The 21,372-nt window shown below is 46.3% G+C and overlaps 1 long non-coding RNA gene across 1 annotated transcript in view; it reads right to left on the bottom strand.

Moving 5' to 3' along the window:
- Positions 1-3,475: 3,475 nt before the first annotated feature.
- The window catches only part of LOC143929541 (uncharacterized), a 186,999-nt gene continuing 169,102 nt past the window's right edge, over positions 3,476-21,372 (bottom strand). Inside the window, exon 3 of the long non-coding RNA XR_013262542.1 lies at positions 3,476-3,580. This is a non-coding gene — a long non-coding RNA (uncharacterized LOC143929541). The remainder of the gene's footprint in view (positions 3,581-21,372) is intronic.

Below are 21,372 nucleotides of genomic sequence, written 5' to 3' on the forward strand. Positions count from 1 at the left end.
ACCAACATTGGGATACTATTCCTCCCACCGACACCAACAATGGGGCACTATTCCTCCCATTGACACCAATGTTGGGGCACTATTCCTCCCACTGAAACAATAGCTGGGGAATGAATTCTCCCACTGACACCAATAATGTGGCACTATTCCTCCCACTCACCACCAACGATAGGGCACTATTCCTCCCACTGACATCAACAATGGGGCACTATTCCTCCCACTCACCACCAACGATGGGGCACTATTCCTCCCACTCACCACCAACGATGGGGCACTATTCCTCCCACTCACCACCAATGATGAGGCATTATTTCGCCTACTAATGATGGAGCACTATTCCTCCCACTGAAAAAAGAGATGGGGAACTAATTCTCCCACTGACACCAACAATGGGGCACTATTCCTCCGACTGACACCAATGATGGGGCACTATTCCTCCCACTAGTGGGGCGCTATTCCTTCCACTGAAACAAGAGATGGGGAACTAATTCTCCCACTGACACCAACGGTGGGGCACAATTCCTCCCACTGACATTACAGATGCGGCACTATTGTTCCCACTGATGACAATGATGGGGCACTATTCTTTCCACTAATAATAATGATGGGACACTATGCCTCCTTCTACGGACCACAAGTGCTATGTTACTTTTTCCCAATCCCACTGACCAACAAGCCTGAGATATAGTCTACTCCCACTGATGCTGGGGTGCTTTCTACTCCCACTGGCCACAGTCCGCCGCCCCCCCGAAATCTGTAGGACAGTAAACTGTTTCCTTTGTTTAGAAAGTTTGCAGATCCCTGCTCTAATACAATAAACTCTGATCAAAAACATCCATGACAACACGTTTCGGCCAAAGCCTCCTCATAGCATGCTATGAGAAGGCTTTGGCCGAAACGCGTTAGGACGTTACTGCTGTATCCCACCATGTAGACAATAAAGAATTGTTGCAATGGATGTTGTGGAGTAGCCAGCTTGAATGAATGAATGAAATATTTGTAAAGCGCACAATGCGAACTGAATCGCCTCTAGGCGCTGTGGAAGAGGAATATTGCTTCAATTCAAAGGCATCTGGGCCTGAGCAGCAGTTTCGAGTCTCCCAGGTAACTTGCGGTAGAGCATGTTCTTTTTGTTGTTCTGTGCATTTGATGAAAATTTGTTTTTGACTCCAACATTAGGTTCCTAGGCCTTTGCCCATTATCCTTAAAATAGCACTCCAGTAAAAAAAAAAAAAAAAGCCCATTTACAGCTTTTACTGCAACATCCATTCTCAATCTGAAGCTGTCCCCTGCAGTGCTTCTTTATCACCACAAGATGGCCAGATTGAATGATGACCAGCATTACTCACTCCACTTTCTCTGACTGGACAGCGCAAGAAGAAGCAGCACGGTAATAAGCTTGCCTCTCAATCACTCTGCCCTCTTCTCCTGTCAGCATGCCCCTTGTCAGCTCATTCACTGATTGGGTCCTTGTATTGCTTCTTGGCCCAGTCTGAGCTCTGCAGTACAGGGACTGCACCAAGTCACATTCAGGTATTCACAGCCCTTGCATCTATAGTACATCTAATAATGCATGAATGATTACAGAGCTGCCTTAATTTGTGTATTTTATATTCAAAGTTTGGCTTAAAATGGTGACTCCGGCCAAAAGTTTTTTTTTTGGTTTTCGGCTATGGTTAGGAAGATGGTAAAGTGTGTGGACAGAGACCAGTATCAACATCTACATGAGTTATGGCACCAACATCCCGTATAAATAAGTGGAAACATTTGGGAGATGTGGGACTTTAAAGGCGCATAACGACAAAATATCGAATCAACAATATATAAAAGAAAATATACAATTTTTATTAACCACTTCCCACCCGGCCAATGCACATATATACGGCCGGGTAGGCATGCTCTCCTTCTGAGTGGATGTTCAGCAACATCCTTCAAAAGGAGGGGGATCGCACACGTGCGTGCCCGCGCAGCGGCGCGATCCCGATGCGCTCGTGTCACCCGAACACACATGTCACCACACAATGTCCCCAAATAATAAAAACCCCTGTCCCCCACATATGTCCCACTAAAATCACATGTCCCAATGATTATCTGCACACATGTGTGCGTGATCACCTGCGCATATCTGTACATGATCACATGAACCAATTATTATACACTTAAAGGAATTTTTTTTTTTTTACCAAAAACATGTAGTGGAATGAACGTTCCATTTTGATTTATCCCTATTTTTGTTTTTATTTATTCTTAGGTGACACTTTAGAGTGCCGCATATCTATAGATAACTGGTATTTATTCAATGTGAAGATTCCTATGTATGTACTATCAAGTCCTTGTTGGAATGTACATTTTGATGAAATTCTATAATATTAATTTATGATTATGTGTAATAATAGGTGCAATACATGACTATTTGAATTTATTAAAATCAGTTTTTTATCTAATTGGATTTTCTAGCTTCCGTGTGCCTCATTTAAAGTCCCACTCTGTTGCTCCCCTTTTTATTAGATTGAACCCGGGATGGAGGAGGGGTTTTGAACGGCTCCTACGTATACCTCATTTAAAGTCCCAAATACTGTTGCTCTCCTTTTTTTAAATGTAGTGGAATACATTTTGGGTTAAATTTATGACAAAATTCGATTTTTATTGGATTTCTTTTAAAATAGAAAGAAGAAAATACTGTTTTTTTTTCCAAATTTCCGTTTTTTTTGTTTTTTTTTCCGCTTATATCGCAAAAAATGTAAAACGGAGTCGTGAATAAATGGCACCAATATACAGCAATATTTGTGCGAACAAAATGATAAAAATGCAATTTAGGTAGAGTGTAGCATGACCGCGCAATTGTCACTGAAAAGCGCTAAAAGCTGAAAAATTGGTCTGGGAAGGAAGGGGGCGAAAGTGCCCGGTATTGATGTGGTTGAATGAACAATGTCATAAAAACAGTACATAGAATATAATCTTAGCCAAAGATATATGCAAAGCATCCTATTAATGACAATAACTTACTGTAGTCACGTCCATATTTTCTACGTTTCGCCATATGGCTGTCCTGAAGAAGCCATATGGCGAAACATGTGGCTATACAACATTGATGCTCTGTTTTATATGCAATTGTACTTAGCGCTTTTATACTGTACTGTAACATATCACCATTTTATGTTATTATATACGACTATGCAACATGGATGTACTACTGTGTTTGCAATTTTTACCTTTAACAGTGTCAATAAATAACAAATGCATAATGAAAAGGTCCTGTTTTGGTCATAGATGAAAGTGACAGCTGGTCTTACGTTATACAACGCTACCTAGAAGAAAGAAAGGGGTCTCCTTTGTCCATACCAATTATATTCCAACCATTCTATTTAAGAAAAAAAAATAATGTAAATTCTTATTATGGGTGACACCATTTCCAAGATTTTTTTTTTATGTCTGAGGCCATTACTTTATTCTGTACTCCAAACAACTGAGATTCTCACCTTCACAAAGCCGGTAATCTCTCAGCGATCGGATCTCAGGTTGGGTGAAATCACATCAATCAGGACCACTAGCTTCTGTCCTGTAGACCTCCCAGGAGCTCCTGAAAAACAGACAAGAAACATGAAACTCTTCTGCCAAGTTGTTCCACCAATACACAGACTGACAGTCTTTGGCTACTGTGTGTCCTCTCCGAGAGGAGAGCTTATCTGGTCTGGTACAAAATACAGAGAAAATATATTGAGGAGGAATGCCGATAACTTCAAACATTTCTTAGAAAGACACAAAGAGATATGGGAAGCGATAGCAAGTGGTTTTGTTCTCCTCATAGAAATGATTGTTGCCTGATATCATATTGGAGTTTTGCTCAGTTTCCCTTTAAGTACAGTCTTCTTGAAATACAGAGGAGTTCAGTCCTTCAGAGTTTGCATAACATAATTTGGTCAAATGACCAATAAATTCAAAGAAAATAATTTCAAACATCTAATTCCAATATGGGCACCTCTGCTGACCTGGCTTCCATTCTTTTCCATTTGGGGCAAAAAGCTTCTACTCAATTCCTTACCAGTTCCTGTAATGAATCCCTATCGAAAATTAACAATTTTTGTGGTTGAAGATTCAGACTTAAGACCAAGAGGAGCTTTATTCATTTTAAACCCTGGATGGGTTTTCTCCATAAAAAGAGACCCAGTGTAGAATGAATGAAGAAGACTCTTGTCAATTATTTAAGCCTGAAGGCTCCCATCTCCCAGTTCCTATCATCTTTGGGGTGCTAGATATTCCCATCTCCCACTTCCTGTCATCTTTGAGGTGCTGGATATTCCCATCTCCCACGTCCTATCATCTTTGGGGTGCTGGATATTCCCATCTCCCACTTCCTATCATCTTTGGGGTGCTGGATATTCCCATCTCCCACTTCCTATCATCTTTGGGGTGCTGGATATTCCCATCTCCCACTTCCTATCATCTTTGAGGTGCTGGATATTCCCATCTCCCACGTCCTATCATCTTTGGGGTGCTGGATATTCCCATCTCCCACTTCCTATCATCTTTGGGGTGCTGGATATTCCCATCTCCCACTTCCTATCATCTTTGGGGTGCTGGATATTCCCATCTCCCACTTCCTATCATCTTTGGGGTGCTGGATATTCTCATCTCCCACTTCCTATCATCTTTGAGGTGCTGGATATTCCCATCTCCCACTTCCTATCATCTTTGGGGTGCTAGATATTCCCATCTCCCACTTCCTATCATCTTTGGGGTGCTAGATATTCCCATCTCCCACTTCCTATCATCTTTGGGGTGCTAGATATTCCCATCTCCCACTTCCTATCATCTTTGAGGTGCTGGATATTCCCATCTCCCACGTCCTGCCATCTTTGAGGTGCTGGATATTCCCATCTCCCACTTCCTATCATCTTTGAGGTGCTGGATATTCCCATCTCCCACTTCCTATCATCTTTGGGGTGCTGGATATTCCCATCTCCCACTTCCTATCATCTTTGAGGTGCTGGATATTCCCATCTCCCACTTCCTATCATCTTTGGGGTGCTGGATATTCCCATCTCCCACTTCCTATCATCTTTGGGGTGCTGGATATTCCCATCTCCCACTTCCTATCATCTTTGGGGTGCTGGATATTCCCATCTCCCACTTCCTATCATCTTTGGGGTGCTGGATATTCCCATCTCCCACTTCCTATCATCTTTGGGGTGCTGGATATTCCCATCTCCCACTTCCTGTCATCTTTGGGGTGCTGGATGTTCCCAATCTCCCATTTCCTATCATAGTTGGGGTGCTGCATGTTCCCATGTCCTATCATCCTTGGGGTGCTGGATGTTCCCAATCTCCCATTTCCTATCATAGTTGGGGTGCTGCATGTTCCCATGTCCTATCATCCTTGGGGTGCTGGATGTTCCCATCTCCCATTTGCCATCATCCTTGAGGTGGTGGATGTTCCCATCCTCCATCATCCTTGAGGTGCTAAATGTTCCCATCTCCCATTCCCTGTCATCCTTGGGGTGGTGGATGTTCCCATCTCCCATTCCCTGTCATCCTTGGGGTGCTGGATGTTCCCACCTCCCATTTGCCATCATCCTTGAGGTGCTGGATGTTCCCATCTCCCATCATCCTTGAGGTGCTGGATGTTCCAATTTCCTATCATCCTTGGGGTGCTGGCTGTTCCCATCTCCCATTTGCCTTCATCCTTGAGGTGCTGGATGTTCCCATTTTCCATAATCCTTGAGGAGCTGGATGTTCCCATCTCCCATTTCCTATCATCCTTGGGGTGATGGATGCTCCCATCTCCCATTTCCCATCATCCTTGGGGTGCTGGGAGAGGAACCCTCTCACTACACAGTCCTAGAACCTAGAACACTCAAAATAGATATTTCATCACCACCCACAAGAAATGTAAGAAGTGTTCTATGTCCTTATTAGATATTAGCCTAAAAGAAATGGTAATTTTTTTCAGGGCAGTGATGTCACAAAAGTGGGTGCCCCCTGTGTGAGATCACTTTCACAATAAAGGTGTACTACACAATAAAGAAATGTACTACTTAGAGAGTCACTGAAGGCACAGGTGGCAGAAGCACTGTGGGAAACGTTTTTAGAAGATTTTTTTTTGTTCCAGCATGACCAGTGCACAAAGCTAGCTCCATAAGGACATGGTTTGGCTAGCTTGGTGTGGAGGAACTTGAGTGACCTGCATAGAATCCTGAACTCAACGCCTTTAGGATGAGTTAGAATGCCTAATGTGAGCCAGGTCTTCTCGTCCAACATCATTACCGGACTTCACAAAAGCTCTTTTGGCTGAATGGACACAAATTCCCTCAGACATGCTCTGATATCTTGTAAAAACCATTCCATGAAGAGTTGAGGCTGCAAGGAAGGAAGATGGGGCACTAGATATTGCCCAAAGTTTAGAAGTATTTAACAAGTTTATACAGGTGTGATGATCAGGTGTTCATAACCTTTTTACCTATATGGTGTACTCAGGGCTGGTTCTATCACTAGGTGAACTAGGCAGCTGTCTAGGGAGCACTGCCACCTAGGGTGTAGCCATGGCCAATGCCACATTCTGCTCCTGTCACCTCCTCCTCCCCAGTGGATGCCCTCCCCCGCACACAGCAGAAGTGAGCTGAGATTCTGGCACCGGACAAGGTCATTCACAGGATGATGAAGATCACTGCAGCTGAAGTCAGCCCAAAGCCCCGATTGCTGCCTGTCATCGCCAGCCAGCATGGGGATTGGGGGGGATTCGGTGGTTGTGGGGGCAACACACATCACAGTAGGTATAGTATAGTCTATACAGGGCAGCGTGTGCAGGAAAAGGGGGCAGTTTTTGCGGGAAGGGGGTGTAGGGTTAAAGGGGGGCAGTGTATAGAGGAAGCGTGGTGTAGGGTTAAAGAGGGGCAGTGTGTACAGGAAGGGGGGTGTAGGGTTAAAAGGGGGCAGTCTGCATAGGAAAGTGGATGTAGGGTTAAAGGGGGGCAATGAGTATAGGAAGGTGGGTGTAGGGTTAAAAGGGGGCAGTGTGCACAGGACGGGGGTGTAGGGTTAAAAGGGGCAGTCTGTATAGGAAGGTGGGTGTAGGGTTAAAGGGGGGTAGTGTGTATAGAAAGGTGGGTGTAGGGTTAAAAGGGGGCAGTGTATATAGGAAGGGGGGTGTAGGGTTAAAGAATGGCAGTGTGTATAGGAATGGGGGTGTAGGATTAAAGGGGGACAGTGTGTATATAAAGGGGTTGTAGGGTTAAAGGGGAGGCAGTGTGTACAGGAAGGGGGTGTAAGGTTAAAGGAGGGAGTGTGTACAGGAAGGGGGTATAGGGTTAAAGGGGGCAGTGTGTATAGAAAGGGGGTGTAGGGTTAAAGGGGGGCTGTGTGTATAGGAAGGGGGTGTAGGGTTAAAGGAGGGAGTGTGTACAGGAAGGGGGAGTAGGGTTAAAGGGGGCAGTGTGTATAGGAAGGGAGTGTAGGGTTAAAGGGGGGCTGTGTGTATAGGAAGGGGGTGTAGGGTTAAAGGGGGCTGTGTGTATAGGAAGGGGGGCAATGTAAACCGTTTTTTTTTGTTTTGTTTTTTTAAAGGGGTGGGGTGCAAGTAGCTGGTCTTGCCTAGGGTGCAAAATAGCCTAGAACCGTTCCCTGGGTATACTGCTGCAAGGAAATCTTTTTGACTGAAGATACAACCCACTCTTAAGTTACCTACCAAACAACCAGCCCAGACAGGGGCACCTTTGAAAAAAAAAAAAACAATAAAAGTTCTAGTTCTGAAACTTTATGTAACCACGTCAAAGTTTTAAGGACAATCTGAAAAATATAACAGCAGAGATGAGGACAGCGGCTGGGTCGGAAGAGCGGCTGTTTACCGTAAGAGAAGACAGCACGCCCATAATGCCAAAGCAGTGACCTTTTCCCGGGCCTTGCCGAGCTGTGACAGCGAAATAACAGATCCATTGCAAATGACACCATTTACATCGGGCCACGGACATTAGAGCGTTTAGCCTTTCAGCAGTTCGGAAATAAGTCTGTTCAGACAGCCCCTTGGTAAATGAGGCAGCCGCTCACAGCGCAATGCGTCTGCTCTTTAGAACAACATGTATTTCAAGAGATGGAAAGAGTACACACAATTAGATTATTTCATTTACATCCTATTCACATTCTCCGCTCTGCTAGAGGAAGACAAAGATTACAGACTTTATATCGCTATATATATATATATATATATATATATATATATATATATATATATATATAGCCTACATAGCTACATAGAAGTAGAGAGCCTCATTTATCAATGTTATTTAGTTACAAGGTTAAGCAAGAGTACTTTCAGATACTTCTGAGTTAGGAATACTTTACAGAGTTGCCTTGACACAGCATTCATCTCTCCTTCTATTTAAAGAATAATTCCAGGCATTGGTATGTTATACGTAGTTACATTGGTCCTGCTTTTAGGCTTCAGAAAGGGGCGTTCCAAAGCCCTGAAACGCGTAGCCATGCCTTCTACAACATTCCGCTGCTCAGCTTATTCCAGCTGCACTTCTGCTTGCTGAACACAGGAGGTTGGCCGCTCACCACCAGTGCCATTCAGAGAATTTTTAAAGTGGACCTTCACCCTCCTCATTAACTTTCTCCCAATTCACCTTCTGACACCCTCCTCTCACACAATTGGAAATTAACATTTTCTTTGAGAGAAAAAAAAAGAGGGTAAAAGTTGGAGATCCCTTCGAGTTCCTCCTGGTTTTCTTAAATGGGTATGAGTAACATTTACACTGCCCCCAGCCTCCTGGGATTCTTACGTCATGTGGTCCAGGGGGCCACTGGGTACACTACAGCACATGCCCATGGTCATCAGGGGGCGCTGGCTGTCTCTTTATGCTTTTTGTAACTGCCCCCCGATGATGCAGCAAATCGCATGTGCATCATTCAGGGATCACTGCTCAACTCAGGAGAGACAGCCGGTACACATACCTCCCAACATTTTTAGATGGGAATGAGGGACACCTACTAACAAATGTATGTAGGCATAGGACACGCCCCCCTGCAACACCCCCTTAAATGAGAATTAACCAAAAAAAATAAAAAAAATAAAAAGAAGATTCATTAAATCCACAAGGAATTTTTTTACCACTATTCCTTTATACTGGCTTCTAAAATATACAAATGCAGCAATTTATAATTTGGATGAAAGGTTTGGCACCGGGAAACACTTTTTGAAAGATAAAAAGCGCATTTTATATACAATTACAGGTGGTACTTGAAAAATTTGAATATTGTGCAAAAGTTAATTTATTTCACCAATGCAAAGTTAAAAGGTGAAACTAATATGCGAGATATTATTATTATTATTTAAGGTACTTATATAGCGCCATCAATTTATGCAGCGCTTTACATATACATTGTACATTCACGTACAGGGAACGTACGCCCCTACCCTCAAGGAGCTTACAATCTAAGGTCCCCAACTCACATTCATATACTAGGGCCAATTTAAACAGAAGCCAATTAACCTACCAGCGTGTCTTTGGATTGTGGGAGGAAACCAAAGTACCCGGAGGAAACCCACGCAGGCACAGGGAGAACATGCAAACTCCAGGCAGGTAGTGTCGTGGTTGGGATTTGAACCAGCGACCCTTTTTCTTGTCCACAAAAAGTTTTATTTTATTTTGAAAAGATTCATAGGAAATACAAAAAGTACATTTCAGAACTTACAAAGGTTTTAGTCTATTTAACATCAACAAGGCATTCAAATTCAGACAGTTATAAACCAATGGACTAACATTTAGTGCCCCTCATGTGCCCTCCTTAAGTCGGTCTAGTAGGGATCTAGCCCCCTTGATTTCTAGTGGTTGTGGCAGGGCTTTTTAAATTTTTCCCTCTTTCCCCAGCGACCCTTTTTCCTGCTAGGCGAGAGCTCTACTCGCTACACCACTGTGCCGCCCTCGTTACATGCAAAGCAAGATAGTTCAAGCTGTGATTTGTCAGAATTGTGATGATTATGGCTTACAGCTCATGAAAACCCCAAATCTACAATCTCAGAAAATTTGAATATTACATGCAGTCAAAAAAACAAGGATTGTACATAGAAAAATATCGGTCCTCTTAAAAGTATAAGCATGTATATGTACTCAGTACTTGGTTTAGGCCCCTTTTGCAGCAATTAATGCCTCAATATGCGTGGCATGGAAGCCATCAGCCTGTGGCACTGCTGAGGTGTTATGGAAGACCAGGATGCTTCAATAGTGGCCTTCAGCTCTTCTGCATTGTTTCATTTCATGTCTCTCATCTTTCATCTTTCTCTTGGCAATGCCCCATAGATTCATCTTGCTCTTGGCAATGCCCCATAGACATGGGCGTCCGCAGGTAGGGGTAAGGGGGGTCGAGTGCCCCCCCCTGGAATCAGGGATGAGATCTTAAATTCAACACAGTTCCATCCTTAATCGGGGTGCGGGCAGCCCACACCCATGTGCAACCCTCCAGTGGGGTGACACCATCAAGGTTCTGCCAAGCCCCCCTATCAGTGTAGCGTGACTGCAGGCTCTTTTCCGTGCTCAGTCCAGCAGAGAACTCGGCAGCGGTGCTATCAGGTTTACCCCGGTCACCCCCTCCTTTCTCCTGTCAGGGAGAAGAGACGACGGCTCTCACCAGGTTCCTCGCCCAGCTTCCTGCCCGCTCTGTTCCTTCCCTATTGGCCATAACTGTTCCTGCCCGCTCTGTTCCTTCCCTATTGGCCATAACTGAGGGACAATCAAAAGAGACTAGGAGAGGAGAGAATCATAGGACATGTAGTCCCAAAGATTGGTGGCCCCATTTTCCACAGGGAGGAGGATACAGCTTGATCGAGAGATTGAGAGACTGTAGCCTGAGAAAAAAGCTGAGGGAGAGGGTGCTACAGGAAAAAGAACAAGGATTGTGCTGGGCAGAAGCCAGAGAGAGAGAGCCACGCTGCCCAGCACCACCAGAGAGAACTACACTGCCCCATGCCACCAGAGAGAGCCATGCTGTCCAGCACCACCAGAGAGAGAAAGACTGAGTCATTGCCAGGGTACATACATGCTACACTACTGACCAGAGTCGCCCCCGTGGCGCGTGAGCGATCTTCCAGCCGGAGGGATCACTGGTGTTGTTTCGCTGGGGCTGGTAAGAGGGCCTGTTGGCCATTATCCATTACCTATCCTAGGGATTGTACTAAGTCTGCAGTCTCTGACCATGATAATCTGATACTGACATTGTCGAAAAGGGGCGGCGCATGGGTGACCCTAAAATTATGCCCCCCCTTGAAAAAAGTTCTGCGGACGCCCATGCCCATAGATTCTCTATGGGGTTCAGGTCAGGCGAATTTGCTGGCCAATCAAGCGCAGTAATCCCACGGTCATTGAACCAGGTTTTGGAGCTTTTGGCAGTGTGGGCAGGTGCCAAGTCCTGATGGAATATGAAGTCAGCATCCCCATAGAGCTTGTCTGCGGAAGGAAGCATGAATTGCTCCAAAATCTCCTGGTAGGCGGCTGCGTTGACTCTGGACTTAATGAAGCACAGTGGACCAACACCAGCAGATGACACGGCTCCCCAAATCAACACAGAATGTGGAAACTTCACACTGGACTTCAAGCATCTTGCAGTGTGTGCCCCTCCATTCGTCCTCCATACTCTGGGTCCTTGGTAGGGATGAGCTTCGTGTTCGAGTCGAACATTGGCTGTTCGTGCGTTCGGCGAATTCCGAACGTTTTGGCCGTTCGCGTCAAAATTCGAGTGACGCGCGCGCGGACCATAATGCACTGCGTTGGCGCAGTGCATTGCTGCCCGATGATTGGCCAAGCATGCACTGTGACCCCGCATGCTTGGCCAATCGCAGCGCCGGCAGCGAGGAGAGCCATGATTGGCCACAGGCATCCTGCCTGTGGCCAATCATAGCTCAGGCTGTGTAGTGCACGCCCCACACTATATAAGGCCGCCTTTGAGGCGGCTTCGTGTAGTGTGTTACTTAGCATCTGAAGCAGTGGGTGTTCTGTGTACCTTCAACACAGTACACACCAATCGTTTTTGGCTGATTTCCTATCTTGCTGCTGTGTAGTGGTTGTTGTCTGTGCCCTGACTGCAGTATACACCACTATATTCACCTCACCTATATAGCTAGTGATCTAGCTTTAACCACTTAACAACTGCCCATTGCCGATTAACGGCTTCAGGGCGGTTGTTTAACTCTGAGAGGCCGTTAATTAACGGCCTCCCAGAATTCTGCTCTCGCGTGCCCCGAGGTGCGCGCACTCGAGAGCATCCGTGACCGCCGGGTCCACAGGACCCGGCGCATCACGGATCACGGTAAACGGCCGCTCATAGCGGCCGTTTACCACGTGATTGCTCCGTCAAATGACAGAGTGATCACTTGGAAACAAACCGGCGTCATGTTATGACGCCGGTTCCTCCCTCCCCTCTCTGTACCCATCGGTACAGCGGAGGGGAAAGAGATCGGTGTCAGCAGCGATGTGGGCTGCATCTGCAGTGCCCACATCGCTGCTCACCGAATTTAACCCCTCAATTCCCTGCCAATACTCTGCAATACCAGTGTATACTCTGCAGTACCCTGCCATTACTCTGCAGTACCCCGCCATTACTCTGCAGTACCCCGCCATTACTCTGCAGTACCCCGCCATTACTCTGCAGTACCCCGCCATTACTCTGCAGTACCCCGCCATTACTCTGCAGTACCCCGCCATTACTCTGCAGTGCAGTACCCGCCATTACTCTGCAGTACCCTGCCATTACTCTGCAGTAACCCCCAATACTCTGCAGTAACCCCCAATACTCTGCAGTAACCCCCAATACTCTGCAGTAACCCCCAATACTCTGCAGTACCCGCCATTACTCTGCAGTACCCGCCATTACTCTGCAGTACCCGCCATTACTCTGCAGTACCCGCCATTACTCTGCAGTACCCTGCCATTACTCTGCAGTACCCTGCCATTACTCTGCAGTACCCCCCAATACTCTGCAGTACCCTGCTATTACTCTGTAGTACCCCGCCAATACCCCGCCAATACTCTGTAATACCCTGCCATAAATTGCCATACCCAGCCATACTCAGAGATACCCAGCCATACTCGGTGATACCCTGAAATACCCAGCCATAGACGCCCCCCACCCCTCACCGCCCTCCGGTGCTTCTACCAACTCGCCAGTACGATCAAAGCCAGAATCTTTTTTTTATTTTTTATTTCAGGCTTCCCAGCCTAGAGGTGAGATGTGGGGTCATATTGACCCCCCAGATTTCACTGTAAAGAGGACCTGTCAACCCATATTCCTATTACAAGGGATGTTTACATTTCTTGTAATAGGAATAAAAGTGATCAAAAATATATTTGTGGGGAAAAAAAATGTCAAACTAAAATAAATAAAGTAAAATGAACAATAAAAAAAATAAAATAAAAATTAAAGCGCCCATGTCCCCATGTGCTCGCATGTGCCACACATGTGAGGTATCGCCGAGAATGTTAGAGCGAGAGCAATAATTCTAGTCCTAGACCTCCTCTGCAACTCAAAACATGTAACCAGTAAAAAAAAAATTAAAGCGTAGCCTATGGGGATTTTTTAAGTAGCGACGTTTGGCGCCATTCCACGGGCATGTGCAATTTTGAAGAGTGACATGTTTGATATCTATTTACTCAGCATAACTTCATCTTTCACTTTATGCAAACATTGGGCTAACAAGTGGTTAATAATAGAGCTTGCAGTCAGTAGTGTTAGGAGATAGTGCGTGCTGTCTGCGTGCTCTGTACCCAGTACATACCGCTATAATATAGGGCAGGCCCCTACTTTCAAACATCCAACTTACAAACATCTCCTACTTGCAAATGCAAGGAGACAGCAGCAAGTGAGATGAAAAAAGATGGACGACAAAACTAATTATACAGGGGTGATAACCCTTCCCTATGTTTTCCAAAAAGCTTAAAGATAGTTTTTTTGACTGGAGCTACACTTTAAAAATGTACCAGTTGAAAATGACAAACAGATTCAACTTAACACAACAAACCTACACAGTCCCCGTCTTGTTTGCACCGCCTGTATACTGCTGTTCTGAGTATATAGGGCCTGGGGGCCACACGCATTTCCTTTTTTTAATATGGGTACGGGGTTCCCCTTAATATGCGTACAAGACCCAAATAGGCTGGTAATGGGCAGGGAGGGCTACCCATGCCATGTTTCTCAATGATTTTCAACCATATTGCAGGAACCAGATATAACATTAAAACCGCAAGCAGTTTTAAATGGTGTTATTTCCGTTTAATGTCATTTTGTGCAGGGACTGTTCTAAACACGGGAAACACGTGGCACTTCACAGGCATACTACAGACACCCCCCAGGCACCATATTTAAAGGAATATTTCACTTTTTTTTTTTCACTTTAATCGTCATTAAAATCAGTGTTCCCGCCAAAACGGCAGTTTTTAAAACTTTTTTTTGCAGTGACCCATGTCCCCTGAGGCAGGAGGCAGGTCCCCAAACCCTTTTTAGGACACTATCTTGCATATTAGCCGTTAAAATTAGCACTTTCCAATTCGAACGTTCGAGTCCCATAGACTTCAATGGGGTTCTAACGTTCGTACCGAACGCGGGGGTCGTTCGCAAGTTCTGGTGCGAACCGAACCGGGGGGGTGTTCGGCTCATCCCTAGTCCTTGGTTTCCAAATGAGATGCAAAATTTGCTCTCGTCAGAAAAAAAAGAGACCACTGAGCAACAGACCGGGTCTGTTTTTCTTTAGCCCAGGTAAGACGATTCTGGCGTTGTTTGTTGTTCAGGAGCGGCCTTACAAGAGGAATACGGCATTAGAAGCCCATGTCCAGGATCCGTCTGTGTGATGGCAGCTCCATGCACCGACTCCAGCCTCAGTCCACTCCTTGTGAAAGTCCCCAACACTTTTGAATAGCCCCAATCCTCTCCAGGCTGCGGTCATCCCTGCTGCTTGTGCACCTTTTTATTCCACACTTTTCCCTTCCACTTAAAGAGGAAGTAAACCCTAATGGGTTTACTTCCTCTTTTTTTCCCTGCAAAGGTAAAGCATAATGGACTACTATGCATCGCATAGTAGCTCATTATGTGTCACTTACCTGACACAGGAGCCAGCGAAGTCGCCGCTGATCCCTGTAGTCCGCCGCATCCATCTTGCTGGTGGCGTCTCGCAGCTCCGACCAATGACAGCGGCGAAGCCGCGATGACGTCACTCCCGCGCATGCGCACGGGAGTCGCGTCTCGCAGCTCCGCCTCTGCCATTCGGCGAAGCCGCGATGACGTCACTCCCGCGCATGCGCACGGGAGTCGACAAATTAGGCAAATCCATTCTTGGATTTGCCGCATTTAGTGCGCCTGCGCGCCGCTGTCTACGGCGCATGCGCCGTAGACAGCGGTGCCCATTTTCGGGCAAATATCTCCTAAACCATATAGGTTTAGGAGATATTTCTTGGACCTACAGGTAAGCCTTAATCTAGGCTTACCTGTAGGTCAAAGTGGTTTGAAGGGGTTTACTTCCTCTTTAACTTTCCATTAATGTGCTTTGATACAGCACCTTGAGAACATCCAACTTCTTTTGCAATTACCTCTTGAGGCTTTCCCGCCTTATGGAGGCAGAACCTTCTTTAATATTGATTGTACCCTGGGCAAAACTTACCTCCTCCCCCCCCCCCCCCCCCCAAGGTGCTCTCCACCTGCTCTGAGACATACAATAAATAGCAGTTAGACTCAAAATCAGTTTACTAAATCAGATCAGGCAGCTATTGCGATTGTTTGCCAGAGGTTACAGTGTATCATTACCGCTCACTGACTGGTTGCTAGAGGTTACAGAACACATTACAGCTCACTGACTGGTTGCTAGAGGTTACAGAACCTCACAGCTCACTGACTGGTTGCTAGAGGTTACAAAACACATTACAGCTCACTGACTGTTTGCTAGAAGTTACAGAACAGATTGCCGCTCACTGACTGGTTCCTAGAGGTTACAGAACACATTACCGCTCACTGACTGGTTGTTAGAGGTTACAGAACACATTACAGCTCAATGACTGGTTGCTAGAGGTTACAGAACACATTACCGCTCACTGACTGGTTACTAGATTTTACACCACACATTACGGCTCACTGATTAGCTGCTAGAGGTTACAACACATGATTTCTGCTTGTTGATTGGTTGCTAGAGATTACTGTGGTTATGACCTCAGGGGGGCCATGATATGCATATCAATGCCGCCGACCGCAGCTATTTACATATGAATGCCACCGCTATTTACATATGAATGCCGGTAATGTACATGTAAACACAGGGTCTGCAGGTGAGTCATCTGTACACAACAATAGGGCAGAGCTGGGCAGCATTAGTAGCAGCACTTCACACTGAGATATTGGGACACAGCACAGGACCAAAACCTCAAGGGATTAGGGAATTTAAACCAGGATAGTTGGCAAGTATGAGGCAGCTGCTTTGGGCCCCACAACAATGACAGGGCCCAGGGCAGCTGCCCTGCCTTAAAAACGGCCCTGTATGGAGGATGTCAATGATGATTTTCTGCACAACTGTCAGGTCAGAAGTCTTTCCCATGATTGTGATTCCTACTGAACCAGACTGAGAGACCGTTTAAAGGCTCAGGAACTCTTTGCAGGTGTTATGGCTTAATTAGCTGATTAGAGTGGGACACTTTGAGCCTAGAATATTGCACCTTTTCACAATATTCTAATTTTCTGAGATTGTGGATTTGGGGTTTTCATGAGCTGTAAGCCACAATCATCACAATTATGACAAATCACAGCTTGAACTATCTTGATTTGCATGTAATGAGTCTATCTCATACCGTATATACTCGAGTATAAGCCGAGATTTTCAGCCTCTTTTTTGAGGCTGAAAGTGCCCCCTCGGCTTATACTCGAGTCACCGCTGTCTGACTGCTCGATCAGCGTATCGAGCAGACAGACGGCGGACATTAAAATTCAAAAGCCGCGCCTCCTTCTCCGCCTCCGCCTGTGATAGGCGGAACACTGAATTTCCCAGCAGTCAGTGTTCCGCCTATCACGGACATCCGTTCATTCTCATACTACGGACGAGTATGAGAGGATGTCCGTGATAGGCGGAACACAGGCTGCTGGGAAATTGAGTGTTCCGCCTATCACAGGCGGAGGCGGAGAAGGAGGCGCGGCTTTTGAATTGTAGAATGGCCGCCGAGAAGAGCGGCGATCCTGGAGCGGCGATCCATCGGCACGACACGGGACGGAGGAGGCACGGGACAGAGGAGGCACGGGACAGAGGAGGCACGGGACAGAGGAGGCACGGGACAGAGGAGGCACGGGACAGAGGAGGCACGGGACAGAGAAGGCACGGGACAGAGGAGGCACGGGACAGAGGAGGCACGGGACAGAGGAGGCACGGGACAGAGGAGGCACGGGACAGAGGAGGCTCGGGACGACGGCGGCTCGGGACGGAGGCTTGGGACACAGGTAGGCTGGACACACACACACAAGGCTGCATGGACACGGACACACACACACACACACACACACACACACACACACACGGATGGATGGATGGATGGATGGATACACACACACACACACACACACACAGGGATGGATGGATGGATGGATACACACACACACACACACACACACACACAGGGATGGATGGATGGATGAATACACACACACACACACACACACACACACACACACACACACAGGGATGGATGGATGGATACACACACAGGGATGGATGGATGGACGGACACACACACAGGGATGGATGGATGGATGGATGGACGGACACACAGGGATGGACGGACACACAGGGATGGACAGCCATGTCTCACCCTCGGCTTATACACGAGTCAATAAGTTTTCCAGTTTTTTGGGGGTAAATTGGGGGCCTCGGCTTATATTCGGGTCGGCCTATACTCGAGTATATACGGTATATTAGTTTCAGCTTTTAAGTTGCATTAGTGAAATAAATGAACTTTTGCACAATATTCAAATTTTTCGAGTATCACCTGGGGGGTGAGGGACAGAGGGACATTGCTCCAAATCAGGGACAGTCCCTCCAAATCAGGGACAGTTGGGAGCTATGCCGGTACCCGATGTATGTATGCCGGTACTGATGTATGTATGTATGTATACCATTGACAGGACAAGGTCACCTAGAGAACATGCCAAACTGCACCCCCCCCCCTAAAGATGTATGAGCATTATGTGCCATCAAAAATCACTCCCCACTCCATTCCCAAAATATCCCCCCTCCAGCAAAAATAAATCACCCCTCCTAGAAAAAATCCTCCACCCCCCACCCTACTTAGCACCCCCCCCCACCACATCTTCCCTACTAGTGCAAATACCTCCCACCCCCCAAAAAAGGTTCTCCTCCTAGCACAAATCTCATCCCCTCTCTATCATATCATCTCTTCTAGCACAAAACCCCCAAGTCCCCTCCTAACACAAACACCCCCCCCTCCTCAATCTTCTCTACTGGTACAAATCCCTCCCAGCCCACCCCCTCCCCCCAAAAAAAAGTTCTCCTCCTAGCACAAGTCTCCTCCCCTCTCTGTCATATCACCTCTTCTAGCCCGACACACATCCCCCTGAATCTCCATTCCTAGCAACCCCCCCCCCCTGCCAATTTCCGCTTCCTAAAACAATTATCTTCCCCTACTGCCCCCCAAATTCCTCCTTCCAATACCACAGTGCCCAGGGCAGCCACCCCTCCTGCCCCCCCCCCAAAGATGTATGAGCATTATGTGCCCCCCCCATAAAAATAAAAAATGTGGGCATTGATCTGCATGATTACCTTCTAAGCATAAACTCCCCCTAATCCCAATACAAATCACCCCCCAGCTGAAATCCCCCCCCCCCCAGCACAGATGACCCCCACCCAAAAAACAAATAAATCACCCCTCCTAGCACAAATCCTCCACCCTCATCCCCCCACCTAGTACAAACACCCCTCCCAATATTCCCTACTAGCACAGATCACCTCTACCATATCACCTCTTTTAGCACAAACCGCCCAAATCCCCTCCTAGCAAAAATCCTCTTCTCCCATCCCCCTCCCAACACAAATCCCCCCTGAATCACCATTCCTAGCATCCCTCCCCCCAAATTTCCATACCTAGAACAATTATTTTACCCTGGTGCCCCCCCAAATTCCCCCCCCCCCCACCTCAATCCCCTTGCAGTGTCCCCCCTCACCTTACATGATACCACAGTGCCCAGGGCAGTAATCCCTCCTGCCCACCCCTTTGACACGGCCCTGATGTATACCTGTATTAAAGTGTATGTCCTGGCATTACCCAAATTAACCTCCCAGGCCTAGGGTGACAATGCTGTTCCTCCACAGATACAGTATAGTGAGTGGGCATGGTCACCCCAGGACAGGAACAGTTTTATTGGCATAATCAGCAAGTAAAAATAAAAGAAAAAAGTAAAAAAAACAAAACAAATGCAGCCACCATATCTAAAAACTGGTAAGCTGCGATATACATGTTTATTCTTTTGTTTTTATACACTATTTCGTTGAGGTCAGAGGGGACCCTCCATCATTCTTTTCGATTAATATTTTGGCCCATTTTGTGCCCATGGGCAGTTGTACATAACCTGTGCCCGCCCCTGCATGTGCAACCTGGCACCGCGGCAGTAAAACGGGCTAAAATATTCCATCTATCTGCCTATTATCTCATGGAAAATGAAGCGTAATCCTGACAAAGTGCCAGCAGGAGCGAGGGAGGACTGGCAGGAGAAGCGTTTAAAAAAAAAAAAAAAAAATTCTCTCCTTTTTCTTGCAAATGGTAACAAATAACGAACGGCGAAGGTCTTACAAAAACACGGAGTCCGATGCCGGTAACACGAGGAGCTTGTTGTCCAATGCCACATCAACACTTACCGCGCGGCGCTCGGCTGGCAGGCTTGTGGTTCAGCAAGTCGTGTAAAATAAACAATTATAATTTATATTATTTGGGCTTTCCAGCAATCTGTAGATAATCTCAGACTAAATAATGACTGCCGTCTCCAAACGCTTTTGCCAAGCGCCTAATGAAGAACATAGGGATTCCCTTAAAATCCTCCAACTGGGTGGTTCTTAACCACTTTCCCTCCAAGGAAGATTTACCCCCCTTCATGACCAGGCCCTTTTTTGAGATACGGCACTGAATTACTTTAACTGATAACTGTGCCGTTTATGCAATGCGGTACATAATTTAAATTGATGTCCTTTTTTTTTCTCCACAAATAGAGCTTTTTTTTGGTGGTATTTGATCACCTCTGCGCTTTTTATTTTTTTGCGCTATCAACAAAAACAAAACAAAAAACTATTTTGAAAGACAAAAAAAAAAAAACAATATTCTTTACTTTCTTCTATAAAACATATCCAATAAAAAAACTGTAAAAAAAATAAATAAATAAAAAATAAATAATAATAGAAAAAAAAACGAACTTCTTCATAAATTTCCGCCAATATGTATTCCGATCTGATCTGCCAGTACATACTGTATACTGCAGGCAAGTGGCTCGTACAGGCACCGTAACGTAACTGTACGTTGCAGCTTTCTTCTGGCTGCAGGTAGGGGGCGCCCGCTGGCTCTGCTGTGATTGAACACAGGCTCCCGCCATCTGGCAGCTCTTAAACAACTAAGGGGCCGCCCAGCAACATCACCGCATGGCACTGCTCCCTTGTGACATCATCGACCCAGCATGCCCTTGTTCGATGACATCACAGGGAGGTGGTGACGTCGCCGGATGGCCCCTTCCTTTAGTTATTTAGGAGCTGGCAGACAACAGAGATGTTAGACAGTAGGTGCCTTTGTCTAGACCAGAGGATTTTTTTTCTTTTTTTGGGTCAGCAGTGGCGGCGGGCGGTGTGATTAATGATGGATCTACACTAGAGGACTCTTTTCTTTTTATTTTTATTTTTTTTATTATGGAATTGTCAAAAAACTTGTGTTGTGTTTTTATTTACTTTTTATACTTTGGTGAATGAGTAGGGGTACTATGTACCCCATACTCTTTCACATGGGGAGCAGGATCTGGGGACCCCCTTGTAAAAGGGGGCTTCCGGATTCAAATAGGGCTCCCACCAACAGACCCCCACAACCACAGGCCAGGGTTGTGGGGAAGAGGCCCTTGTCTCCATCAACATGGGGACAAGGTACTATTAGGAGGGGGCCCCCCTGCCCCAAAGCACACTCGCTCAATCCCCCCCCCCCCTTTCCTGATCTGCTGGGCTGCATGCTCGGCTAAGGGTCTGGTATGGATTTGGGGGAACCCCACACAATTTATTATTTTTTTTTTACATTTTGGCGTGGGGTTCCCCTCAAAATCCATACGAGACACGAGGGCCTGGTATGGATGGGGGGAGGCCCACGCTGATTTTTTTTTCCCATC

The sequence above is a fragment of the Lithobates pipiens genome, unplaced genomic scaffold, assembly GCF_037356315.1.
Source record: "Lithobates pipiens isolate NorthernLeopardFrog02 unplaced genomic scaffold, aLitPip1_a1.2 Scaffold_24, whole genome shotgun sequence".
Lineage (NCBI taxonomy): Eukaryota > Metazoa > Chordata > Amphibia > Anura > Ranidae > Lithobates > Lithobates pipiens.